Here is a 14,233-nt window from a genome sequence, read left to right on the forward strand (position 1 = left end):
TGCACAGTTATACCCAGGTAGGTGGGCTGAAATGGCTGCCAAGTTGGGGGACCCTGCACAAAGGACACCCCAGTGGGGGCGGGGCTGAAGTGGCTGCAAGCTTGGGGATCCTGGGAATCTCTTCACAAACAACACGCAGGTAGGGGGGCTGAAGTGGCTGCATGCCAGAATGTCTGTGGACTCTCCATACAGGGGGTGTGCTAACAAGGCAGCTGGATCTGAGGTAGACACAGTGATATTGGCAGGGTGCTCTCTGGGGTGAGCACATAGAAGACACCCTGTTAAGTTGGCTGGAGCCTAAGTGAGGGTGGGGTGTCTTGTGGTACCCTGTGTTGGAGGTGCCCTGGTATGTCCTTTGGAACCTAAGTGGTATCGACCCTGAGCTGTAGTGAGCACTGACAAGGGCCGCTCTCAAGGATAGTGATGCTCTTCAGCCCTTCTAAACCAGAGTCCCAGCAATTGCCCCACCCCATGACCCCGCCATTTGCCAAGCTTCTAGGACTGGTTCATTTATATTCTAGTTGCCCTTTTAAATTCAGACTTTTTTTGTCTGTGGCCCAGGACAGACACGTCTGCTCAGGGTCCCCCAGGGGTATCCATCTCTGCTGCGGTTTAAAGTGTTGGGGTGGGGTTCCCATCCTTACCGTGCTGTTTCTCTTGCCGTTCTCTCTGTGGCCGACCTTTTGGTGTGCAGAAGCCATTCAGTCAGCCCTCAGTCCTGCAGGAGGAACTGCTCTGTAAGTAGGTGTAGATTTGGTGTGTTTGTGGATAAGGTGAGTTCATGGTCTTCCCACATCTCTGTCTTGGACCAGGACTCTATGCTGTTGTTTCCATGAAGGAATAGATCATCTTATTTCTGGACTTGATCCTCATATTTTGTAAGTTTAGCCATATTGAATGATGTATGATAGATAGTTGGATTATAGGCCTTATCTGGCAATCCCAAAGAAACAATGTATTTGGTAATTTGGCCAAAGCCATTTTAAGCCATGACTCAGAACTGAGCTAGCAATCAGCTTATTCCATTAGCAAAGGCCTCTTCCTAATGACTAAGTCATATAATGTGATTTTAAAAAACCCACTTATTTCTTTTGTAAATGCCCATATTTAACAGAGATACATAATTATATACATGTTAACTAGGTTACTACACACTTTCTGGCTTAAATGACACAAAGTTTATTATCTTCCCGTTTTGTAGAACAGAATTCTAACATGGGTGTCACTGGGCTAACATTGTCATTATGACTGCATTCTTTTCTGGAGGTTCTAGTTGATTATCTGTTTTCTTCTCAGCTTCGAGAGGCCACTTGTATTCCTTGGTTCATTGCTTCCCTCCTCCATTATCAACTCAGGAATATTGCATCTTTATTATGCTGTTTCTATTCATCACATCTCTTGCTCCCTCTTCCACTTTTGAGGACCCTTGTGATTACATTGGGTCCACTGGATAATCCAGCCACCTGAATTCATCTTTGCCAGGTGTCCTAACATACTGTTTCCAGACATTAGGACACAGGCGTTTTTTTTGTTTGTTTGTTTGTTTTAGTGAGGGAACTGCTTATTCTGCCTGTAACAAGGGGGAAAAAATCTCAGGACTAAACTAGCCCAGAACTATAGCCCTGTCATTTTGTGCTGCTATAACAAAGTTCCATTGTCGGAGCAGCTTATAGACAACATGAATGTATTTCTCATAGTTGTGGATGCCTGAAGTCCAAGATCACATTGCTGGGTTCTGGTGAGAGCTTCCTTATGGCTTTTGGATAGCTGCTCTCTCCCTTTATCCTCACATAGCAGAAATAGAGGGGAAGCAAGCTCCCATAGGACTCTTACAAGGGTTGACGCCCTTACAAGAGTCTCAACCCTCACCTGACCTAATCCCAACTCCATCCCAAAGGTCCCACCTCCTAATACCATCACACAGTGTGTTGAGTTTAAACAAATTAATTCAGTCCATAACAAGGAATGAATTACAATTTTGTATTTAAGAAGAAGTGGAGTCCTTTGCTTGAGGAGGAGATTAAGGAACAGTTCTAAGAAACATGGAATTTTTATAAAGATGAGTACTGTCTCCTCACTCCACAATCTGCCTGCAGACATACTTACCCCCTATATATCTCTTAAAAAGCTGCACACTCATGAGGTTGTAATCCTTAACATCAATAGAAGACCAGTACCAAGCCATCAGGTTCCACAAACCACGTTGTGCAGGCTTGAGCTTGTTATAGTTATAGACCCAGTTCTCCTGAGTTCTGCACTAGGAGTCTCCTCTTGGTTCAGGGATTAATTTGCTGTGTAATTTTTTGCAAACAAGATAATGACACTGGGTTTGGTTTCTTAATCTCTACAATGAGGGTGGTGGTGACCAAGATGGTCTCTAAAATGAGTCCATTTTTCAGGTAAGAGGAAAGTGAGCCTTTGAGTAAATAAGTCAACAAGAATGCATGGCTAGATAAGTGTGGAGTAAGAATTCAATTCATACTCTAGAGCCTTACACTGGGCTGCCTGCATTCTTCTCCTTGGCTAAACCATCTCCACTGGTCAGTAATGAATGACACGGAATGATAATCTCTGAATAGGATTTACCTTGATGAGTGGATTTTCTCTGCAAAAGAGTGGTGCAGAGAGCAAAAGGGAACAAACCAGAATCAGAAAGGGGATCTTGTTCCTTTCCCATCTCTTGGTACCCTGGAGTTTTCTTCATACTCAGGCTGGTGAAGAAGAGGTATGTTCTTCTTAAAATATTTACTTGGTGTCTCCATACTTCTACCCACATCAGTTTCTCTAACTCTGGATCTGAACCCAAGTGTATATGACAACGATGTGTCAAATACAGTTCTCCATGTTAAACAGCAAACTGTCTTTTGTTCATGGGACTTTGTCTCTAATGCATGTAATAACCCTGGCAATCTTCGTGGATGCACATTGCTAGTGTACTAAGATAGGTGTGGAATAAAAGAAGAAAGATGGTTACTTGTGTATATTTTTCTGTGCATGTAAAAGTTAGTAGTTACTAATACTAGTTCAAAACACTAGCTGGAAAATCTTCTTCTATGCCTTTTGTTGGTATAATTATTATACAAGAGGTAGGTACTATATTTTAAATACTTACTCTTTATATAGATACTTAATGTAGGGGAAGATTCCCAAAGAGCTTCAGAAAATTCCTATATCTAGTAGTTTACCTGTAACTTTCTGTTTTTAAAATATCAAAATGCTCATCTGCACTAGTCATGGGATGTTTAAAGAAAATAAGAAGTATTTGGCCTGTTATTTTACACTGTTCTGTTAGTCTTAAGTGAATTTATTGATCGTGTTAATCCTTTATAGAAGCACCGAGACAGTAAACACTGTATTTTACCAAAAAAAAAAAAAAAAAAGTAATAATAATCAGTGAAGACAAATGACTTAAAACTTGAGTTGTGCCTCAAGAATTATATTTCTACTTTTCTAATTATAGATAGTAGCATTAATATTACCCTCTTAAACGTGCCAATAAAAGTCTCATCTAGCAAAATTGAATGATATGTGAATTCACAACCTGTACTAAATGTTAGAACCATAAATAAGCTTGGAAATAAATTAGATCGAAATATTTCTTTTTCCACAAGGAAATTGAGAACCAGAGAATGTAAGTGATTTAACCAAGGCTATTAGCTAATTTGCTTCAATGTCCCCTATATGGGGGGGGGGGACTAAATTTAAGAGATCAGATTTATATACTTCATCAGCCTCTTCTCCTGTCTCATCTCTATTACTGCCTTAACATACTTTCTCCCCACAAAAATTAGTATTTTTAGAAGCATCATTTTAGGGGAAGTTGCAAGGAATGTTTGCTATAAAATATTATCTAAAAAGAGATACGTTAAACTTTTGAAAAAAAAGGAAGGAGTTTGCTTTTGTTATTTAGCTTTTAAATATTTTTCTCAGGCTGCCTTGCCTTCTGTGGGACTGAAGTCATGAAAACTCTGTATATATCTCCTTACAATTTAAGCTAATTCTACATGTGATTGGTTCAAGAATATAAAATATAGAGAACATAGAATTCCTTAAAATTAATTGTGGTCCTAATTTTTAAATAATGAAATCAACAGAGAATTATCCATTTTTCAAAATAAATGTGCATATTTTCTTTTTTCTACTCTGTCCCTTTTATACAGAAAGGCAAGTGTGATGATGGACTTGTTTTTAAGAAATAATTTTGCCTCATATTTTTTCATTTCTCTGATCAATTATTTGACACAAGCTGACTACAGTTATCTTTTCTAATCCCTCATTTGTCATATCTTTTTAAAGTTCCATTATTAGACATGGAAAACTTTTGAGTGTTTTAAATCTTTTGGTATTTAGTCTGTTAGAAGGAGTTTTTAGCCTGTTAAAAAGGTCATAATTGAAAATGGTCACAGAATCCAGTGGGGGAGAATCATCTTTTGGCTTTAGGAGTAGAACCCAGTGATTAATCTCTTACACAGAACACAGAGTGCTTATCACAGGTGCCCTCCTTAATGCCCATCACCCATTTAGCCCATCCCCCCACCCACCTCTTCTTCAGCAACCCTCAGTTCTCTATAATTAAGAGTCTCTGATGCTTTGCCTCCCTCTGTTTTTATCTTATTTTTCCTTCCCTTCCTGTAGTAGTGAAATCATCTTTAGCTATTTAGCATCCTGAAATTCATCAATTTAACAGACATTTGTTTTGCTATTCAAATAGGAAATGCATGCTAGGATGTACCCTCTCGCAAAACACCAGGCATGCAGACTATGGAATCCATAGTAAGCACACTTGGCTGTCAACATTTAACTCAGGATGCTTGCAGAAAAAAATGAGTCACAGCATCAGCATAGGGCTCTCTGCCCTGTATTTTTCAGAGGACATGCAGGAAGACTATCCCTTTCTGAGGATTAACTTGAATTAAAAACCCATAAATTGATAATTCTACAGAATTGCCACAAAACCTGCAACTTCAAGTGTTTGTGACCTTAAAATGCATACATATTTGGTGAGATCCTTCTTGCTGTATTTCATAGTGAGCTGGATTCTTACGGTCCTTATTTGGACAAGAGTGTTATTTCCAGAGCATGAATTACTGAGTTTCAAGGGATTTTAGGCTCTCTAGCTGACTCAATAACTATAGTTGCATTGGGCCTGTCTTCAAACCACATCAGATCTCAGAGCAAAGAGCAATGAAGCACAAAGCAAAAATACAGAGACTTCCATTTCTTCCACTGAGTTGGAAAGATGAATAGGAAAAATTCAGGACCTACAGAACTCTTTAAAAAAACATAAAGAATCTTCATCATTTTTTATTTTCATTTTTCAGAACTGGCATCCTTCTCCAGCACTCAAAGGCATAGTGTCTAATGCCATCATAATAGGGTCCAGATACATTCCTTATCAAAAAGATATTCAGATAGGGGTGCCTGAGTGGCTCAGTCGGTTAAGCGGCCGACTTCGGCTCAGGTCATGATCTCTCGGTCCATGGGTTTGAGCCCTGCGTCAGGCTCTGTGCTGACAGCTCAGAGCCTGGAGCCTGTTTCAGATTCTGTGTCTCCCTGTCTCTCTGAACCCTCCCCTGTTCATGCTCTGTCTCTCCCTGTCTCAAAAATAAATAAAACATTAAAAAAAATTAAAATAAAAAAAGATATTCAGATGGATAATTAGCAACAACAGACACTTCTAATGTAACACAGCAGACTGAACGCCTGACTTCATCATTACTATCTTTTTACTATTGTTTCAGAAAAAATTAAAGGTGTAAAACAAGTACAGTGTTCTCCCAACATACAAGGAATGGATGAGAACAAGATGGAAAGTATATATGTGAGCGGTATTTGGCTTTGTACAGAGAACAAAGCTGAAGTCTAGGGTTCTGATGAAAAGGTACAGATAAGAAGCAACCATACACTGGCCAATTCACTCACATACACAAACACAGAATGAGAGACAGGAACTAACGAGAGGATTAATCTCCCAAGTACAACATATAATGGAGAAGATTTCCAGAATAAGTACAGGAAGTAGAAACCACCCCAAGTATTTTAAGCAGGAAGAGATTTCATACCATGAATGATGTGTTTACAGAATCAGTAAAAGGGGGGAAAAGTGGATTCTAAACTGGGTATTTCAAAATGATGCCCCTAAAATGTAGAACTGGCTAGTTAGGCCAGCCCCTATCCCTGAGGTCACCATGAGAGCCATGGCCACCACCATAGGTGCCTTTGAACATCAGGAAACTGAAAAGTGGACACATCCCAGTGATTAGGAAATTATGTGAGAAAGTCACCAATAGGTGAGAAAAGCCCACTTTATGAGACTCAGGGAACTAGGAACTGGAGATATAATCTATAAGATTCTAATCTTGACAGTGTTAATAGTTGCCAAAGGGAAGTGGAGTCCACTTCTTCCATTCAAAATGGGCAAATACATCTAACTCTAATAACTTAATAATCACACATAAACAGTTGTAAGGAATTTGGGGAAATCTAGTTTTCTACCTGGGTAAGTGATGTGCTTACCTGAAACTCCACTACTAATAAAGAATAGAGGTGAGGGGATAAGTAACCTGAGGAGGATATCAGAGGTTTGCATTCCTTGAGATTTTGAACCAAAACTGCTCTAAATTTAGGCAGGTAAATATAGGGGGGTTAAGTAAAAGTCTATATACTGAACAGTGTTATTTCTAGCCCAATTCCTCCATTCAGCTTTCAAAATGCTGTAAGCTAGGTGTAATGCAAGGGGCATGTTTGCAACATTAGTACTTGGACAAATTAGCCCAAAGGAAAGCCACTAAATATATTTATACTTGGGGAGCTTAATGACATGGTCAGGGGAAACCCACAATTCCACAGTCTCACTACATTTATGATAAATCCTCCAATCATATTTTAATGGCTCACAGTTAAATAGAAGGAGACTTTGAGGAATATTAGTCATTTCTTGAATTACTTTAATATGAAAGAGAAATACCAAAACAAACAAGGAAACAACAGTTATTTATTTAATGTCTGGAGAAGCAGAAACAATACAGAGAACCACCACCAAAACCAAAAATCAATAAAAGGTTGATTAATATTGTCATAGGTTTCAGATGATAATTAAGAACACAACACAGTAAAAAAGAAACAATTCTATAGCATGAATGAGATTTGGAAATTAAAAATGTGGTATGTGAACTTTTAAAACTCTATAGAAGAATGAGAAGGTAATACTGAAAACAATCTCGTAGAAAGTAGAAGAGAAAAATGAGCAAGCAGATCAGATAAGAAGGAAAACAAATTTAAGGATCAATTTAAAAAGTCCAATATCCGACTAAGCATAAATCCAGAAAAAGAACACATACAGAAAAACCGTAAGAAATTATCAAAGAATTAACAACAACAAAAATCCCAGAACTAAATTATTCTGTATTTAGTTCAATATTCAATATTATTCAATATTAAAAGGTTCCACTAGGGGTCATTTTAATGATTAAAAAAGATGCATTGATGAAGTTGTGGTCCAAGATGGTGACTCAGGAAGACCCTAAACTCCCTTCCTCCATGGATGCACCAAACCTACACCTATTTATAGAGCAATTTCTCCTGAAGAACTGAGGGATAACTGAACAGCTTCTGCACAAGAGATAAACCACTTAATAAGATAACAGTAAGAGAAACGGACATAGTAATAAAGGAATTGCCCACCTTCAACACTACCATTCACAGTGGGGAGGGACAGTACTGAAGAAACTGTGAGCAGACTTCTCTGCTTTGGAAAATAAGAAAAGCTATAGCTTAAAACTAGAATATAACTTTTTTTTTTACATTTTTAAAAACGTTTATTCATTTTTGAGAGAGAGAGACAGAAAGAGAGTGAGAGTAGGGAAGGGGCAAAGGGAGAGGGAGACACAGAACAAAGCAGGCTCCAGGCTCTGAGCTGTCAGCACAGAGCCTGACATGGGGCTCGAACCCACGAACTGTGAGATCACGACCTGAGCTGAAGTTGATGTTCAACTGACTGAGCCACCCAGGTCCCCCAATGTAAACTATAATATAAAGGAAGCAGAATCCAACCCAGACTCTTGCCATATGGTGGAGGAGTTACTGGGACTCTCTCTAGGTCAGAGGGGCTGATGAAGGCCAATGTTTGCATTCCCACTCCAACTTGATGGTGTGGACAGGAAAGAGTCTGGGTGTACTAGCCAACCTTCTGCTTCAGTGAGCCCTGGATCCCTAGCCTACAACAGCCTCAGATATCCTGGGACACAGAAAAAAAAAGCCGTGATTTCAAAGAACAACTAGAATATAAAGGTCCTTGAGAATGGCCAGGGGATCTCCTGAAACCTTCTCCAGGTGGAAGGGGCTGGCAAATACTATGGTTTACATCCCCACCCCCTCACACAGCTTAAGAACAAAGACAAGAACACTGTCCTGGCCTCCTTACCAGCCTACCACTTCAGTGACTCCTAGGCTCCAAGCCCACACCAGACTTACCTGTTCTACCTAGGCAACCCCCACATGGGATACAATAGGACACCCCTGGTCCGTGATCACTACAGCTCCAGCCATCTCACCAAGGTGACAAAGATGCAAAGCACCCCGTAACATTCTAGGTGCATACGATGTTGGTTCCAGACAACTTCCAGAGTACTGCTGGTGCGGAGTGCCCCAGAACCTCCTTATCCATGTCTGTTTTGGCTCCAGCCAGAGGCCCTTGAATGGAGTGCCCCAGGAGCCCCTCCCACACACACGTGCCTCTGATCCCACGGTTCTACTAGGGCACCCCCTGTGTGAAGCACTCAGGAAACCGCCAGGGTACCCCTAGTTCAAGGCACTCCAAGACCCTTGGCTTATACTCACTTCAGCTTCACGTGTTCTCGCAGGGGCCCTCTGCATAGAAAGCCCAAGGACCTCCCTGGGCAATGCCCACTCTAGCTCCACTCATTCCTCCAGGGTAGCCCTAACTCAGAAAGCCTTGGTACTCCCAGACCATGACAGGCAATTTCAACCAGCCAGCCAAAGTCAGCAGGCACACACAGTGTTTGCAGGAGATGACCACAGAAAGATCATTCCTTCAAGTTTAGAAGTACCAGTTCAGCCTAATTCATGGAACCAAACACAGAAAGTCAAGGAAAATGAGGAGACAAAGGAATATGCTTCACATGAAAGAATAAGTGCCAAGCACACTACAGGAGAGGCCACTTCCTTAACATGGGGAACCCACTCCTTTTATCTGTGTCTTGCTAGAGATGGACCAACTTCCACCAACTCCCACAGGTGCCTTTGATAGCTGAGCTGTGTACTTCTTTATTGGCATTATCGTCCAGGAATCAACTCCGAACAGAACCAGCAGGAGTGTTCACAACTCTCTAACGGTTGCACCAGGTAGCAGAGACATGGCTCAAGCACCCTCTGAGCAGTTGGAGTGTTAGGACAACAGAATAGCAGCAGCTGCTTAACTCCATGTGTCATCATGAGAAACGAGTTCCATGTTTCTGCTACACAAGAACCTCTCAGCTGTGACACTTCCTCAACAGCCTGCTCAGTACACATGTGATCACAACATTCAGTCGTGGACTACAAATCTAGCCATTTATTTCATGAATTCATCTTCAGAAAAATGCCATACCTTTTCACACATGAGAGAATCTAGTATGTTTTCCCGAAATGCCTATATCCCTACTTCCTGTTGGGACTTTTTTTTTTTTTAATGTTTATTTATTTTTGAGAGAGGGGAAGAGAGAAAGAGGGAGGGACGGAGAGGGAAGGGCACAGAGAGGGAGACAGAATCTCAAGCAGCCTCCACCCTGTCAGCACACAGCCCTGTGTGAGCCTCACAAACCACAAGATCATGACCTGAGCCAAAACCAAGAATCAGATGCTCAACTGACTGAGTCATCCAGGCACCTCTGGTCCTTCCTTTAAACTTTATCACTTATATTTTTCCTCACCTCAAAGAAATCAATATAAAGTAAAAGGTTGTAACGCCTTTTTTCATTCCATGTTGGGTTCCCGCAACATGGTTTTCCACCTGATGGGATTAATAATCACAAGCATTTATGTAGCAAGTACTCTATGTGAAGCACTGTGCTAAAAGCTCTACAAATATTGTCTTATTTAAACTTCACAGAAGCCCATACCCCCAAAATACAAAGACACTAATTCAAAGGGTTATGTGCACCTGACATTTATTACAGCATCATTTAGGGTAGACAAATTATGGAAGCAGCCTAAGTATCCATCAACTGATGAATGGATAAAGAAGAGGTGGTGTATATATATACAATGGATTATTACTTAGCCATAAAAAAGAATGTAATCCTGCCATTTGCAATGACATGGATGGAGCTAGACGGTATAATGCTAAGTGAAATAAGTCAGTCAGAGGAAGACAAATACCACGTGATTTCACTTGTATGTGGGGTTTAAGAAACTAAACGACTGAGCAAAGGGAATCAAGAGAGAAATAAAGAGACACACCAAGAAGCAGACTCTTAACTACAGAGAACAAACTGGTGGTCCCCAGAGGAGAGGTAGGTGGGGAGATGGGTGAAATAGGTGAAGGGGATTAAGAACACACTTATGATGATCACTGAGTGATGTTATAGAATTGTTCAATCACTATATTGTATGCCTGAGACTAATATAACACTGTACGTTAAATATACTGGATTGTTTACAAAAATTAATAAAAAAATAAACTTCACAGAAACCCAGAAAAGAAGGCTCTCTCTACAGCTGAGGAAGCTGAGATTTTAATAAAGTTCAGTAAGTTGCCCAAGTTCTCACAGGTGGTGAGTGAAAGGGTAAGGACATGAATCTAAAAGTTCTGCTCCCAAGCCCCTTGTTACCACCACACCAATAATTTTCCAAGTATGTTCCTGGATCTGCAGCATCAGCATTAACTAGGAATGTGTTAGAAATACAAAGTTTCCATTTCTATCCCAGACCTTCTGAATCCAAAACTCTGGGGGTGGCAGTCGGTTTTTGAAAACCCTCCAGATGATGCTGGTCCATGCTAAAATTTGACAACCACTGATAAACTGGGGTCTGCAGACTGAGGCCAGACAGACAAATCTAGCCAGCCATCTCACTGTGGGGCCCTGAGCCAATAAGGGTTTTTATGTTTTTTGAAAGCTGTCAAAAATAAAACAAGTGTATATTATGGAGAATGTATGTGGCCAACAAATCCTAAAATATCTACCACCTGGCCTTTAAAGAAAAAGTCTGCTAACACCTGACTTAGATTATACTTTTCAGGGGACTGTACTTGATTTGTTCCAGATATTTACTTTCCAGTAATTGATAACAAGCAATTGCCGACATTGCCTTCCTCACTTTCTCTCTCTTGACCCTACTATTTGTCACCCTAATACTTTTAGCAAAGTACATGCGTCTGTTCTATAGATTACTGTCCCTTTATATTGACATATCTTTACAGATTTGAATTTGCAGCAAGCGTTCTAGAATGTGTTCACTTTCTCTGGGGCACTGTGCTTTCAAGCACTCCCTGGTGGCTTGGAATACTTTTTTATTGTTTTCTCCTTCATACATCTAAGCTCTCAGAGTACTTATTATATATAGATGGCTATATTTTTCTCATGTGAAGATATACTTTCATTAAGTACTCTTTTCATTGATTCTAAAACATAAATTTTGGTTTTTAAATCTCTGAAACAAGGATACATCTTTTTAAGTTTATTTTGAGAGGGCGAGAGTGAGAGTGGGGGAGAGGCAGGGAGAGAATCTAAAGCAGGCTCCGTGCTATCAGTGCAGAGCCCCACATGGGTTTCGAACTCACAAACCATGAGATCATGAACTGAGCCGAAGTCAGATGTTTAACCTACTGAGCCACCCAGATGCCCCTAGGATCCATCTTAAAATCCATGATGCTTACAGCTCTTTTGGACCAGGAAGCAGTCATGCCATTGTTTTCTTTTCCTACAAGGATGGACTAGGTCATAGCTACTCACATTTCTAGAGTTATGAACATAGCCAACTACCCCTGTGGAGTTTTATTTAAAATGTATTAAAAGATCACATGGTATTTCTTCATAGAAATATAAAAGGTTCTCCTTATTCAAAATAACATGGGAAGTGAGTGAAGCCAGTATCTTGGGATAATAACCACAATTCCACATTTTCTTTCAAAACAATGAAAAATGCTTTATAAGATTGAACAAAGGAAGACACCTGTGAGTAGATGAAGCTGTGATATATTCTGTTGATGAGAAACATGAAAAACTGCCTCAAACGTGGTAGGCACCATGGTGAAAGTTGGGGGAAACCACCCAGATCCTTAGAGCAGAGGAAAGTAATTTCTAAGCAGTAAGAGTCTGTGCCAATAATTCATGCAGCATGCAAAATTATCTTTGTGTGATATTTTATTTGGCAGACGTTCGGTTTTACTTAGTCATTCATAAAATAGAGAATCTTGCAATTGATGTCATCTTAAATTATATAAAACAGAGTCTTAAAAGTGGTATGAATGAATGTTGCTAAATATTATGTGATTATATGTTAATTACAGCAATCTGAATTTAATAACGCCTATTTTTTAAATGCCAATATTTGGATGCTACTTAGCCAACATTCAAACAGCTACAATCAAGGTTGCCACAAACACACAAGTGTTGCTCAATTAATGGGTCTCAGTCTACTTAGATATTTTTTTCTAACTTATTCTAAATCTATTAAACTCTATTTTTTTCCCGAGGTGAAAGAGGCCAGGATGTACTTGATTAACTGTGTCAAACTCTTGCAGATTACATCCCGCTTCTATTTTATATTGTTTTACACCTCTTTTTCACTCAAGACTTTTAACTACCTGTCTAAAATCAACCTGAAGAAAGGCTTAGGGTAGCTTTTCCAGAGTAACCATTTTCAACTTCAGCTTCATCACAGAGAGCAGAAACAAAGAAAAAAGATCATTCACTTTCATGAAAGCACTGGTTCTTTTTTTTTTTCAATTGTATTTTTTTATTTACATCCAAATTAGCATGTAGTGCAACAATGATTTCAGGAGTAGATTCCTTAATGCCCCTTCCCCATTTAGCCCATCCCCACTCCCACAACCCCTCCAGTAACCCTCTGTTTGTTCGCCATATTTAAGAGTCTCTTATGCTTCGTCCCCGTGTTTTTATATTATTTTTGCTTCCTTTCCCTTATGTTCATCTGTTTTGTCTCTTAAAGTCCTCATATGAGTGAAGTCATATGATATTTGTCTTTCTCTAATTTCGCTTAGCATAATACCCTCCAGTTCCATCCACGTAGTTGCAGATAGCAAGATTTCATGCTTTTTGACTGCCCAGTAATACTCCACTGTATACATATGTATACACCACTTCTTCTTTATCCATTCATCCATCAGTGGACATTTGGGCTCTTTCCATAATTTGGCTATTGTTGATAGTGCTGCTGTAAACATTGGGGTGGATATGTTCCTTCAAAACAGCATACCTGTATCCCTTGGATAAATACCTAGTAGTGCAATTGCTAGGTCATAGGATAGTGCTATTTTTAATTTTTTGAGAAACTTCCATACTGTTTTCTAGAGTGGCTGTACCAGCTTGCATTCCCACCAACAATGCAAAAGAGATCCTCTTTCTCTGCATCCTCGCCAACATCTGTTGTTGCCTGAGTTGTTCATGTTAGCCATTCTGACAGGTGTAAGGTGGAGTCTCGTGGTTTTGATTTGTATTTCCCTGATGATGAGTGATGTTGAGCATTTTTCATGTGTCAGTTGCCCATCTGGATGTCTTCTTTGGAGAAGTGTCTATTCATATCTTTTTCCCATTTCTTCACTGGATTATTTGTCTTTTGGGTGTTGAGTTTCATAAGTTCTTTACAGATTTTGGATACTCACCTTTTATCTGATATGTCATTTGCAAATATCTTCTCCCAATCCATCAGTTGCCTTTTAGTTTTGCTGATTGTTTCCTTCACTGTGCAAAAGTTTTCATTTTGATGAGGTCCCAGTAGTTCATTTTTGCTTTTGTTTCCCTTGCCTCCAGAGACGTGTTGAGTAAGAAATTGCTGCAGCTGAGGTCAGAAAGGTTTTTTCCTGCTTTCTCATTGATGATTTTGATGGCCTCCTGTCTTACATTGAGGTCTTCCATCCATTTTGAGTTTATTTTTGTGTCTGGTGTAAGAAAGTGGTCCAGGTTCATTCTTCTGCATGTCGCTGTCCAGTTTTCCCAGCACCACTTGCTGAAGAGACTGTCTTTATTCCATTGGATATTCCTTCCTGCTTTGT

At 39.8% G+C, this 14,233-nt stretch overlaps 2 long non-coding RNA genes across 5 annotated transcripts in view; one reads left to right on the plus strand and one right to left on the minus strand.

Annotated features, from left to right (window-relative positions):
- Positions 1 to 14,233, plus strand: part of LOC122199992 — a 45,348-nt gene that overhangs the window by 4,076 nt on the left and 27,039 nt on the right. The window lies entirely within an intron of this gene.
- Positions 643 to 14,233, minus strand: part of LOC122199995 — a 195,042-nt gene continuing 181,451 nt past the window's right edge. For all 3 annotated transcript variants that reach the window (XR_006193692.1, XR_006193693.1, XR_006193691.1), the window contains one exon: positions 643 to 718. This is a non-coding gene — a long non-coding RNA (uncharacterized LOC122199995). The remainder of the gene's footprint in view (positions 719 to 14,233) is intronic.

This window comes from Panthera leo, chromosome D1 (assembly GCF_018350215.1).
Source record: "Panthera leo isolate Ple1 chromosome D1, P.leo_Ple1_pat1.1, whole genome shotgun sequence".
Taxonomy (NCBI): Eukaryota; Metazoa; Chordata; class Mammalia; order Carnivora; family Felidae; genus Panthera; species Panthera leo.